The 13,336-nt window shown below is 46.7% G+C and overlaps 1 protein-coding gene across 7 annotated transcripts in view; it reads left to right on the top strand.

Annotated features, from left to right (window-relative positions):
* The first annotated feature begins 1,162 nt into the window (after window positions 1-1,162).
* Asap1 (ArfGAP with SH3 domain, ankyrin repeat and PH domain 1) overlaps window positions 1,163-13,336 on the top strand; it is a 312,808-nt gene continuing 300,634 nt past the window's right edge. For 2 of the 7 annotated variants that reach the window (XM_021645398.2, XM_021645401.2), the window contains exon 1: window positions 1,296-1,550. The gene's annotated coding sequence lies outside the window, so the exon portion shown is untranslated. Of the gene's footprint in view, window positions 1,181-1,222; window positions 1,551-13,336 lie in introns of those variants that run through there. The other 5 variants (XM_021645399.2, XM_021645402.2, XM_060389353.1 and 2 more) reach the window with 4 other exon arrangements.

Below are 13,336 nucleotides of genomic sequence, written 5' to 3' on the forward strand. Positions count from 1 at the left end.
TGCTGGGAGAGGTGACAGCAAAGGTGTCACACACAAGCAGATCAGTTGGTTAGGGGAAAACTCTGAGGATCCGACTTCTGTACTGCGATTTATCTGCCAACCTTAGTTGGGTAGAGGATTCCTCCCCCTCCCCCCCAAAAAAAAAGGATGGTAGCTGTGAAGCGCAGGACCCTGGTGCCCGGCTTAGAGCTTTTCTTATGGCTTGTACAGAAAGAGTTAGAGAAAAAGACATGGATTTAGGAGCCAAGCAAATGTCTGTTCTTCCTTTGGAGACAAGCTAGTACCCAAGTTTCAGTTCCCAGCATGTTCCTTTCAGTTCTCACTTATCCGCATGTGGGTCCTTCCTCTAAGTCTGGGATTCAGAGGAATCTGAAACACTTAAGCAAAACCACCAAACTGCAGCCTCCAGGTTAAATAACACAAAAAAACAAAACAACAAAAAACCAAATGTGGCATTTCCTCGGGAAACCACAATGAATCACTCCCCATGCCTGCCCAGACTCCCTGGCTGATTTTCCTAAACCTCCTGGAGCATCTCAAGGCTTATTAACACACCCTCTCCTGGGTCTTCTGCCCTTAGGTTAAGAACAAAATCTCAAATTTTGTGAGTTTCAGACTTCACCAGAAGAGGGTCTGCGAAGCAGCTGACCTTTTCAGACAGCAGTTTCGGTAAGATTCAAAGAAAAACAGTCTCCCAGTGATCAGGAAGAAACATGGGTCCTCAGGACAGGCCTGTTCCCAGCAGTGCAGGTCCACATATATAGTCAGAGCTTCCTTTCTCTGAGGTCTCTAGACTCAGTAATAAGGCCAAACATAGCTATCAATGATGTTTCCAACATGTCCGTCTAAGCATCTGGTTTTCAAATGAAGTCTATGAACACTGCTTTTAGTATTTGAGAAACTGAGCCTCACTCCAGGAAGTACCATTGCAGGAAAAAGGAAAAGGCCATTCTCCAACCTGGGTTCAGAGACTGAAATGCTGGTATGCTAGCCAGATCATCGCTATGCTATTCAGACCCAAAAGGTTCTGCCTCCAGGCACTGGGCAGAAATGGACAGAAAGAAACCGGTGAAAGTAGAGTAGGAGAAGTCAGGGCAGAATGAGAGGGGAGAGAAGCCACAGTTCTCTCCAGGTGTCCCAGCTTTAGCAAGCTCCACTTCAAGGCCAAGGTTTGCTGCTGGTAAGCCCCACCTCTGCCCTCTGTGGGCAAGTAGGAGGCCCACCCCACTCATCCCCTGCCCTGTCCTACTGGCGTGCCCTGTAGCTTGCCGGCCGGCCAAGGGTTAAGCGCGGTGGGAGCCCCCGGCGCGGGGCTGCCGCGGGTCGGGAGTGCTTAGTCAGGATTCCGATTTCCTGCCGAAGTGTTTGGATTTCCTGCAGTCCGCGCCTGCCGCCGCCGAGCGGGATCGAGCAAGCGGCTCGCGTCGCCGGCCTCCTCCCCCCTCGGCACATGGTCGCCCGCCCCTTCCTGCGCCGCGCTCGGCTCCCGCGCCTCGCCCGGCCTCGCCGCGCCCGCAATGGAATAATGCCCAGCGGCCCGCCCGGTCCCGGTGAGTGGCGAGGCGGCGGGGCGGCGGGACGGGCGCGGCGGGGCGCTGCACGGCCACCCGCAGCCCTGCGGGCTCCGGGTGTCCTGTCCTCCCGAAGAGCACCAGCCCGGGGTCTGGGGGCGTGCGGGGCGCGCGGCCGCTTCTGCAGGGACTGGCCAGGCTGCCCGGGGGCTCCGCATCCGCAGCGCCGGAGCGCGCGTTCCCCTGCTCTGCGGAGGCGACCAGGGTTTGGAGGGGTGGGATGCGCGTGGGGTGCCAGGCTCCTGCTCCTGTGCGAGGCCGGGACAGCCTCCCGGGCGCTCTCCTCGTCTGCTGGGGCGCTTTCTCCGTCCTCCCGGGCACCCTCCCCTCCCGTTGGGGCTCTCTCCCGGCCCTCTGGGGTGCTTCCTTTCTGTTCCCCAGCACTTTCTCTCCCGGTTCTCCCTGGCGCTCTCCCCGCGCGGCTGGAGGGCGCGGGCACTGGCCGCCGCATTGTCTCCGGTGCAGCGGAGGAAAGTTTCCCTAGGCGCGGGACCCGGCCTGGACATGGCGCTGCCAGGCAGGCCCCAGACCACTTAAAGCAAAAGAATCCGGGGTGAGGGATGGGGGGGTGGGGGGTGGTAATCCCACTTGGAAGCTGAGAAGTGCCTTGTGTCTTCCGCTTGTACCATTTTGGGACCTGATGCTTTTTATGAGAGCGACAGTAAGTTTAAAAGAAAAAAAGAAACTCGCTAGTATCTGGTTTTCTGCTGTTTAATTCATCCCAAGACATCATCTCGCGCCCTCGTAAAGCGGATTCTTTTTCATCAAGGAGAGGCTTAGCCAAGTCTAGACCAAGTTAACTTGACCTTAGCCTTAGCTGTACAGATCCAAAAGATCAACACCTCCCCCTCCCCCAAGTCGCTCTTTTACTCCATCGGGCTGTCTTAGCAGAATTGATTATGGGATAGCAGTGATTCAGGATTGCTGAGTAATGTTTTGAGATTGTAAAACACAGAATTTAATTTTTAGTCCAGTTTCAAGCCTGTTCTAGCCTAAGTGGCCAGGTCTTCTTGCTGGGCCATTGGAAGGTCCCTGTGTAGAGCAACTGGGGGCGCGGTGTGTGTGTGTGTGTTTAGAAAACGCTTTCAGAAAACAGCTGTTTTCACTTTTAACGTGGAAGAGATTCAGAGAGGTGACTTGTCTTGTCTAAGGACACATGACCACTTAGTGGCCTAACTTCCAAACTCTGGGGCCAGACCGCGCTGACCATGCCAGATTGTGATCTGCCAGGCATGAACCAGATGTGGAGCTGGGTCTTTCAATGCTCGCCGCTTTAGAACCTTCTGTTATTGCAGATGTTTTTGAGATATGCAGTTATCCCAAAGAACATATTTTGAGATAAGGAGTTTTAAAATTATCCTGTTAAAAAATGCATTATGTTTTTTTAGTATCTTGTATTCTGACTTAAAAAAATTTTTAAAAAAAATTAAAGTATTACCTAACTTCTCATGTTCATCGACCCAAGTGGATTTGGAGTTCAGCTATCAATTGGATTTGAAATATGCAATTGTAGTTATTATATGGAGTATTGCTTTCCTCTATGCTCTCGTTTTTGTTGAAAACACACAAACTTCAAAAGGGTAGTGTCTTGACACAGAATACACTGTGAGATTTTTCAGAAGTCTTGATTTTGAATCCTCCTCTTTCTATGAGCTGGGCAGCCCACCTATTTTGCTCTTCATGAAAGCTGAGTGGCTGGCTTTTCATTTTTAGTATGTGATAATGTTGAAGAGAAAGGACTTTTTCACAAGCTTGCCATTGGGTGAAGGAAATTGAAATTCCTTACACCTCTCCAGTCCTCCCCAACCACAGCCAGCTAGATTTTCAAAACGAATGCAAGCCTGCAGTCCCAGAGATGAATGTGTGCATTCAAGCCGAGCCCTCCTAGCCCAGACCCTCCTCCCAGCTGCTGGCTGCTCCGTGTTGCATCCAGGTGGCTGTGGTCTAGAGGAAAATGAGAACCCCTTTAACCTGTCCTGTTCATGCATTTTTCCCTACCAAGGTCTCATTTGTGTCTGGTGGGATCTTCCTGGCTGGCCCCCTTTTGTTTTCTCCTCCCTTCTTTTTCTCTCACTCATGTATCTGATGTGGTCTCCAAAGGTCTTTTCTGGAAATCTGCACAAATGATCCCTACATAAGCAATGCTGACAGTGACAAGTAGCACTTACTAAGCACTCGTTGTATGCTCTAGACTTTTCCACCTCTTAAGAAGGACTAATGCAGTGTTGGGGAGATGGCTCAGCAGGAAAGAGTGTTTGCTGTACAGGTATAAAGACCTGAGTTCAAATCCCTAGGACACATGTGAAAAACCAGATACCCTGGTAAATCTAACACCCAGTGAGTGAGTGGGTGAAGACAGAATGATTGCTTGAATTTGCTGGCTTGCCTTGGCCTAGATCTAGGTAAAGAGAAAGACTCTGTCTGACCTTTGTGTTCACTCATGGATATGTGCACACAGGCAGATATGAACATACATAACACACACATACACACACACACACACACACACAAGTGTCCCCCAAAGAGGGGACTCCTTAGAATCCTTTCTCAGAAAGGACAGGGTTTCTCAAATTCATATGGATTGAGTCATTTTTTCTTGTATCCAGTAAACATTTACTAAGTGGCTCCATTGTGGGAGGTACTAGTCATGCAAAGATGAATAGCACCCTGTTCTCAAGGCCTCTCATTTTCAGCCTCATCTTTCATTGTCAGGATTATACTCTTTCATTTAATTAATCAGTGCCACAAACACATACTGAGCACCTGATCTATGCTAAGCCTTGCATGGAGTCCCTGTGATACTGTGATGAATGAGATAGACGAGGGTCCACCCTCCTGAAGCTTGTATTCCACTAGAGGAGATAGGCATCTGGGAAGAAGCTGGTAATTTCTAAGGAATGAAAACTTGTAGGATATAAGTGACCCAGGAAACAGAGACTAAAGCAGACGATGTGAGTATTGGCTCTTTGTGTACCAGTGAGAGCCAGGTCTGAACCAGGAAATAGAGGAGTAGCTAGGCTGCGAAGATGTGTGGGAAGGACACCATAAGGAGATGGATAGGAATATACAGGGTCTTCTGTGCACAGGAGGGCTCTCTCTAAGAATTCCAGGGAGTGGACAGAGCCAGGAACATTGATGGGAACATTGCAAGGTGAGGTAGAGTAGTATTCTAGAGCCCAGTTCACACAGCTTGGAAATCCTCCAAAGTGTAAAGTAAGCCTTATTGCGTTTAGGCTCAAGGGTAGAGTCTGAGTGACGTTTTAAAGAGTGGGACATAGAAGCAAAGAGTAGATGCTACGTTAGGATGCTGTTTTGCTATTCCAGAAGATGATGGTGGAATGACCAGATTGGTGGCAATGAAGGGGGAAAGGAGCTAGTGGGTCCTAGTTAGGGCTTGGAGATAGAACTGACACATAATTTTATAGACATGATATGACATGGTTGTGGATAGGGAGAGGACTTAGATATGAATCCTCTGGTTCTGTCTCAGTCAGCATAGAGCACAATAGACTGGTACTGGGGATAGGAAAGAATGCAGGAGGAGTTACATTTGTAGAGAAAAGGCTGGGTCATCCATAAGAAGGTCTCAGGCAGCTAGGAGAACAAAAGACCTTAAACTAAGAGAAGACAAGACTGGAAACATCGTTCTCAGCCTGAATCTGAGCCACTGAAGTGCTTACTACCATTCAGTAGCTGTGTCATTTCCCTGAGCATCTGTTATGTTAGTCCCTGCCAGGTGTGTTCTTGCCCTGTGTTGGCTGACTCCCACTTACCTTTTTAAATGCATGTCTATGTCTTTACCTGCTGGAAGATGCCTATAAAGTCTTGGATCACTCTTAGATTTTTGAGAACCCTCATCCTCATCCTGTTCAACCGAAGTTACCTTTTCTTTATATCTTATGCCTATGAAACGTTCAGACTGGCCCTAAAGGCTGAATAGTAAACACTAAAGGCAAATGTAGGCTTGAGAAATGTCAGCTATTGTTTTTGACTGGAACAATAGGCGTGTAAAAAGTGTTTTATTTTGAAGGTAAGTGTAGTGATAGTGGATCAGTTTATCTGTTGCTGCAGTAATAATAATAATAATAATAATAAAAGTCCATGATTTAGCCAGTTGAAGTTTACCATCCTATAGTTCTAGAGGTCTGAAATAGGCCTCGGCATTCTAAAACCAAGGTGCTGTCCTTCTGAGCTCTAAAGTGGGCTATTTGCTGGTTTGTGTTTGTTTGTTTGTTTGTTTTTTCCAACCTTGGAGACCACATCTGTACTTGGCCTCATGTCTTCAAGCTCAACAATGTCCACAGTAATTTTTCTACTGCTATCCTAATCCCTAACTTTTGATTCTCTCTCCTACTTTTAAGGACTCTTTAAGTGTTTGCGTTGAATGTTCTGTGCAATCGCAGCCACTTTCCCCTGGTTTGTTTTCCCCCTAGCCAAGGCTAGCCTTGAACCTTTATGTAGCTGAAGGCTAACCTTGGAATTCTGATGCTCCTGCCTCAGTCTCCTAAATTGTAAATTGGAGAATCACAGTTGGTGATCACAGATGTGATCCATCGCCACATCTGGTTTATGGAGTGCTGTGGATAGAACATAGGACTTCATGCCTGATAGACGAGCATCGGCATTTCCATCCCCACTGTCCTTATTTGAAGATGGGCTATTTGGCAACATTGCTTCTATCTGAAACCTTCAATCCTTTTTCCCACATAACTGAACATGTCCCCAGGATGCCTTTGGAGTTTGATAGGGGAGGTGCTGTGGGTGGTCAGGGAAGAGACTGCTAACCTAGCAAGGAAGGCAGGTCAGGGACATTTCCTGTGACACTAGTGATGAATGTTTAGTCCTTCCTTTGTACTCTCCCGTGGGAAGTTAAGCCTGATGATTTCCTTTCAGCCCAGTGATGCCAATACTTCTTATCCCACCTCAACAGTGAAAGAAATAATAATAATATAATAAAAATATACTAATAAACATATGATGATGAGAGTCCTCCCAGCTCACCTATCCTTATATCCAAAATGGGTAGCAGGAGGTAGGGGACTGTTCCTCACATTGAAAGTTGGCTAAGGGTTCATTTCTCAGTATTTCATGAAGCCCTTTTGTACAGCTAAAATCTTGGTTTCAAAGTTATAGTTACTGTCCTCAACATGAGCCAGCCCTATTCCCAAAGGCACAAGAGAGGTCAGGAAAGGTCCTATGTTAGATCAGGACAAATCTGTCTGAAGCCTTAAGGTTCAGACATTAACAGAGAGCCCAGCCTGTTAGTGGTGTATGGGTGGGTGGCCTCATTGTCTGAGAGCAAGGGACCCGGCCATGATGTGCCGTGCAGCCACGTTGCTGTTAGGGGTAATTAAGACCAGATTTCAGCAGGCTTTCAGTTAGAGAAAATGGGCTTCTGTCCCAGATACTTCTGGAAACTAGACGCTTTCCTGAGACCATAAGCACTTTAGAAATCCACATTAGCTGCACTGGCCACCAGCATGCTGGGCTGCAGAGCTGAGGGTGTTGGCTACTTCAGGTTCCCTGTCATCCCTGATATTCCCATTCCCCGGGAAACACCAGGAGTCTTGAGTATTTCTGGTGTTTTCTTTTCTTCGTCTGCCTCCAGCCAGGAAGTATGAAGGTGCACAAAGACTTGGAAAAACAGGAGTAAGCAGGTTCAGCCTTGCCTGGGGCCCAGTTGGAATCTGGTTTGGGATGAAGAAGAACATGCCCCACTGTACTTCCTCCAGATGTGACAGGAGTTCTGCAGAAGCAGACTCTGGTGGATCTTCATGGGCAGGACAGGAAGAGGGATGTCAAGAGGGGAACTGTGCCATTCCGGGAATGCTTGCAGTTCCCTGTTCAAACCTGAGCATGAAGTTTTGGTCCTCTGTCCTGTGTGTGTGTGTGTGTGTGTGTGTGTGTAATATCCTGTGTGTGTGTTTCACTGGGAGTCTGTTCTTCTTTTGGACTAGAATGTAAAAAGGATGCTTAGCCAGGCTTTGTAGTCCTTGTCCCCGGAGTTCTGTGATGGTTGCTGAAGCAGGATGACCAAAGGGAATGGTTGCCTGAGGGCAGACATAGACAGGAACTCTCTGCTCTTGACCTTGCAGCCCCATCTATTCTACACTAACTGTACAGACTTCACTGAGATAAGAGCATAAGGGAGACCTCTACAGTGGCCCTGTTGTGGCCATCTTGACAGAAGCTGTTCATTTGGTTGTCTTTCTTGTCAGGGAATTGGTGGCAGGAGCAGGACTCTATTTTATTGGTCCGAGCAGAGAGGAGATGGAGTTAGATGTACTGGCTTACATTGGTGAGCTATGTTGTCTTGCTTGTAGAATTTTCCATCCTTAAGTTTTCACTTTCAATGACTGTTTGTGTCACTTGCCGAATTTCCTTTTGGTTTAGTGATATGGCTTAGCTGTTCGAATTCTTATTCTTGGATCCTACTCCTTCTTTAGGGCTTCTTGTCTCTCTCTGTTTTATATCACTTTGAACATTTTGATATTCACTTTCGGATGACCTGTGATGCTCACTCTGGATGACCTACTTCTTCTATTTGTGGTATGTTCTGTTTCGGGGACGTAGTGGTTTGTACTCCAGGAGGCTGTCACCTGTCCTGTGTGTCAGAGGTGTCTATCTCTACAGAGTGGCTTTATGCTTCTGTAGCAGCCCCAAGTGTTTCTTGGGCTTTGACTTTCTGCCAGAGTCTCTGGGATGAACATTTGATCACTAGACTCTTGGTATAGGAGGCTTTCCATATGTGTTCAGTGTTTCCATGGGAACCATGCTCACCTTGCCCCCAGACCCTAAGGCTGTTGTTATTCTCAACCTGTAGATTGTAACCTCTTCCACAAGGGTTGCTTGCATATCAGATATTGACATAATGGTTCATAACAGTAGCAAAATTACAGTTAAGAAGTAGCAATGAAAATATGGCTGGGGGTCACTAGAACATGAGGAACTGTATTAAAGGGTCACAACATTAGCAGGTTGAGAATCCCTGCCACTTCTATGTACAGGTGGAAAGAATCACTCAGGCCTTCTTTTCAGAGAACACTTTGACCTTTATGCCTTTGTAAAGAGGTCTTAGCTTTCCTTTCCTTCTGTTAGGTAAGTTGGAGCCGGGTTGTTTAATTCATTCCAGCTTCTTCAGAGGACTGGAGAAGAAAGAACATTCATGAAAATGTAAAAATTGCCATTTTAAGAAAAGAGAACCAGGATCTGTATGAGCATGTTAGCAATAAAAGGTTGGCATCATGGACTGGGGTGTAGCAGGGTGTTTGTGTAGCATGGATAAAGCCCTGGGTTGAATCTGTAGTACTCTATAACCTTAATGTGGTAGTACACACATGCAGTCTCCTTGGGTGGTAGAAGCAGGAAAAGTTCAAGGTCATTCCTAGCCACTTACCAAGTTTAAGATAGCCTGGGCTACGTGCAAGCCTGTCTCAAAAAAAAAATGTTGAATTAAGATAGTAAGTATTTACTGAGTTTGCTTCTGTATTCATCTACTGTAGGTACTTACTGTTGCTAAAAAAGGGAACCTGGTTCATGGGCCCTTTAACCTTCAGTGTCTAGCATTGGCAGGTGGTGAAGAATAAAACTGTTTTGGAAGGAAGAAGTGAGGGACGGAAGAGACAGACGACAGATACAGAGGATATAAGATAATGAGAAGTTACTCTATTAGGACTTGGGATTCTGAGTTCTGGTCTGGGGGTTGACAGTGACTCTGGACAGTGGTAGATCCGGCCTGGCTCATCATCCCTGCTACACTATGGTGAGAGAGTGGATATGGGGAGACTGGGGCCGTGTTGGTTTGTTTCATAGCTTGTTCAGTCAAATAAGGGCCATTCGCTGGTATACTGTCATCCTCTGGGCTTTGGGGTTGCTGAGCTAGCTCTTGTGACTTCTATTGGAATTCCACAAATGAGTGCTGAGCTGCTATTGAGAGCCATGATGGGGTAGAATCTACGCATTTTGTGAGCGTTGACCCACGGTTGTCTGGGTCTGCTCCTCCGAGTGACGGCCTTTGTGTACGCCAGTGGTCTGTCCTTTGTGCAGGTCCTAAGGTGATTGGGTGAGTGGAGCATGTTCTTCACGATGCCGTGGGAAGTCCTTAGACTTGGAGGCAATGGTCATAGATAATGCTCCTTGCCTGTAGATGTTTGTCCAGTAGTGTCCCAAGCATTTTCTCTCTATAGCACATTCCCTCTCCATCATAACCCTTTGAAGAGATAAGGAGTTCATCCTTGTTCTGAGCACAAGGATGACTGAGATAAACTAGCTTCCTCAAGGTCATATGGCTAATAAGCAGCAAGACTTCAAGCAAGGACTATGAGCTCAGTACCCACACTCTGTATGTGTGTGAAGAGGTGAATCATTTCCCAATTTCTCATATGGCCCTTCAGGTTCTATCCTTAGCTTTTCTCTTGGCCTCCCTGAACTTTCATTTCTGTTTCTGTAAATAGTGAAACATCTCACAGGTGTGATTTTTTTTGGGGGGGGTGGGGAGAGGAAGTGTCACATAAAACACTATATAAGGAAAGTGCCTGAGCTCACATAATTGGTATAAGACAAAAGTGAGATAAGAATCTTCATTTGCATGATCAATAGGGAAAGGAAGCACGGGAAGCTTCATTAGTTTGAAATGTTTTTCTGCATGTTTCGCTGGTGCCAGGCACTTAGGATTGATGATGGAAAATCAGAAGCTAAGTACCCAAGTACTTGGCAGGTACGCAGAAGACAAAAGCATAATTTTCTAATGTTGGATTCACATCCCTCTCCCCTTAGGAGAGCTGGCAGAAAACAGCACTGAGCTTGCAGGGCCTGTGGTGTCATTCCAGGGGCATGATCAGGGAGAGCTTGGTAATGGAGGGGTGCCACCTGAGCTCAGGACAGAATTTCCATCAGTGGCTAATGAGGAAGGGGAGGGAGTCCAGTCTGAGAAAAGGTGGATCAAATCCTTGTGGTAGGCATGCACTGGTTATTTTGAGAAAGGTCTAAGTGCAGCATTATTTGCTCATGGAGAAAGGTAAACGTTTTAGTTGAAATAACACTGCCTTCAGGAATTCAGTTGTCCCCACCATTTCCTGTCTCCCCACTATCACGGAACTGTTCATGTGGAAACTCAAACAGCAGCATCTTTATAGACCTTCCTGTAATAGCCTTTAGCAAGCTTCCTCTCCTAGGACAGTTACTTCCTCAGGCCTAAAATAGACTGGCAGAGGGGTGGAGGTGTGGACTCTCAGCAGACTGCACTGCGTGCTCTGGCTTGGACAGGCTTTAATTGTGTGCCCCAGGATTTACGCATTAGAAGTTTGATCCTCATGGTGGAGTTCTTCAGAGGTAGTAGAACTTTTAGGAGGTGGGAGGTTGTGGGGGCAATGGGTGGGGTAGGGTAGGGTTAGGGGTGGGATCAAGAGTTGCCCTGGGAAGGTGTTTCTGCCTCAAGAGAGTTGTTACAAAGGGAGCCAGCTTGGCTCCACCCAATTAATTCTCTTGGCTTCCTTGCTCAGAAATGCTCTTACGCAGGCTGTCACCATTGCCAGCTATCATGTACCACTCGCCATGAGGCCCTCACCAGAAGTGTGCTGATACAAGTGTCATGTTTTTGAACTTCAAAAAAACTGAAGAGCTTCATATACCTCTTGTTCTTTATAACTATCCAGAGTCAAGCATTCTGTTGTAGTAAGGAACCTGTGTTAATTAATTTTCTTGCTGCTGTAATCAATGCCTGACAAGAATTAACTTAAGAGGGGAAGGGTTTATTTTGGGTACGCTTTGAGGGGACAGTCCACCAGAGCAAGGAAAGCACCAATAAAGCAGGAGCCTTGGTCACGTTCATACACAGTCACACAACAAAGGAAGGAAAATGATGGCGCTCAGCTCACTCTTCCTTTTTATTCAACCCAAGACTGTAGCCCATGGAATGGGGCTGTCCAAATTTAGTGAGTGTTTTCTCACCTTAATTAACTTAAAACAGAAACTCTCTCAGTGGCATGCTATGAAGATCTTGTTAAGCTCACAGTCAATATTAACTAACCCAGAATTCTTAAGACATGCCCTCTGGATGGCAAAGTCATGGAGGTGAGTGGGTGGAATAAATACCAGATACCGGTACATGCCCAGTATCATTTTCCCTTCTTTCTCGCTCACAGAGCATTGATTGTCAACAGTCCATATCCCAGGACTATCAGGAGGTAAGTGAAGGTACAGGGGTAAGCACCATGGTCTTGTGCCCTTAGCAGTGATTGGCTAAGCCTGAGCTCATAACATGCTTCTGGACAATGCCTTATGATGGAAAATGGCAAGATGTGGGTCTGAAGAAAGATTTTGTCCCACCTTTAGAACATTTAGGATTGGGGATGCCTCAGTTGGTAGAGGGCTGCTTGGCATGCGTGAAACCCAATGGTCATTTTCCAACCTGGTGTAGAGGAGCATGCTTATAATCTCAGCACTGGGAGATGGAGGCTAGAGGATCAGGAGTTCGAGGCCATCCTTGTCTACACCATGATCTTAAGACTAGTCTCAAAACAAGCCAACAAATTTTGTGTTACCATGAACTGTTATGCAACCATTGGGATAATGAGAAGGGCACCAAGCTTCGGGGGAACATATTGAAGATGTCAAAGCAGAAGGGTGGAAGGAATGAGACACTGAGTATTTTATTCATTATATAATCTGCTTCGTTAGCCACCCCTCCCTTTTTTTTTAACTAGCTGGGTATGCTGATGCATACCTTTATTCCCTGCACTTGAAAAGCAGAGACAGATGGAGCTCTGTGATTTTTGAGGCTAGCCAGGGGCACATAGTGAGACCCCGTCTCAAAACAAGCAAACATAAAAACAAACCCCAAACTTAACTAATAACTTGATGGGATAGCCATCTCACATAACATAAGAAGGTCTACTCCTTCTCTTAACACATACTTCTAGTTGCCACTTGGAAGGTCTCCATGCGTCATGTGTGTTTGTGTCCTCACTGTCTTGTTTTTCCATTTGAGTTTCTTTTCCTTTCCCTCCCTTTGGCTTTCCTGAATGAGAGAGTCAGCAGCTGACTCTCTAAAGATGGCTCAAATGCACTTTCCCTGTGTGACCTTCTCTGACCCTCCAGGCTGCAGTTATCTTCTTGAGTACCTTAACACCTGACACCCTCCCCTTTTGCTTTCCCTCTTCTCCCTCCCTCTTTCCTTTTTTATTTATTACAGTTTATTCACTTTGTATCCCAGCTGTAGCCCCCTCCCTCATCCCTTCCCAATCCTGCCCTCCCTCTTCTCCCATGCCCCTCACCCAGTCCACTGATAGGGAAGGTCCTCCTCCCCTTCCCTCTGACCCTAGCCTATCAGTTCTCATCAGGACTGGCTGCATTGTCTTTCTCTATGGCCTGGTAAGGCTGCTCCCCCCTCAGGTGGATGTGATCAAAGAGCCAGCCACTGAATTCATGTCAGAGATAGCCCCTGTTCCCCTGCTAGGGAACTCACTTGGGCACTGAGCTGCCATGGGCTACATCTATGCAGGAGTTCTAGGTTATCTCCATGAGTGATCTATGGTTGGAGTATCCATCTCGGAAAAAAAGACCCTGGGCCCAGATTTCTTGGTTCTATTGCTCTCCTTGTGGAGCTCATATCCCCTTCAGGTCTTTCTATCTCCCTCATATATATATATATATATATATATATATATATATATATATATATATTATTCATTACAATTTGTTCACTTCCCTTCCTCTTTGTTGAGTGCTACTGAGTGCATCTGATGTGTTACACACTAGCAGCATCT

The sequence above is a fragment of the Meriones unguiculatus genome, chromosome 8, assembly GCF_030254825.1.
Source record: "Meriones unguiculatus strain TT.TT164.6M chromosome 8, Bangor_MerUng_6.1, whole genome shotgun sequence".
Taxonomy (NCBI): domain Eukaryota; kingdom Metazoa; phylum Chordata; class Mammalia; order Rodentia; family Muridae; genus Meriones; species Meriones unguiculatus.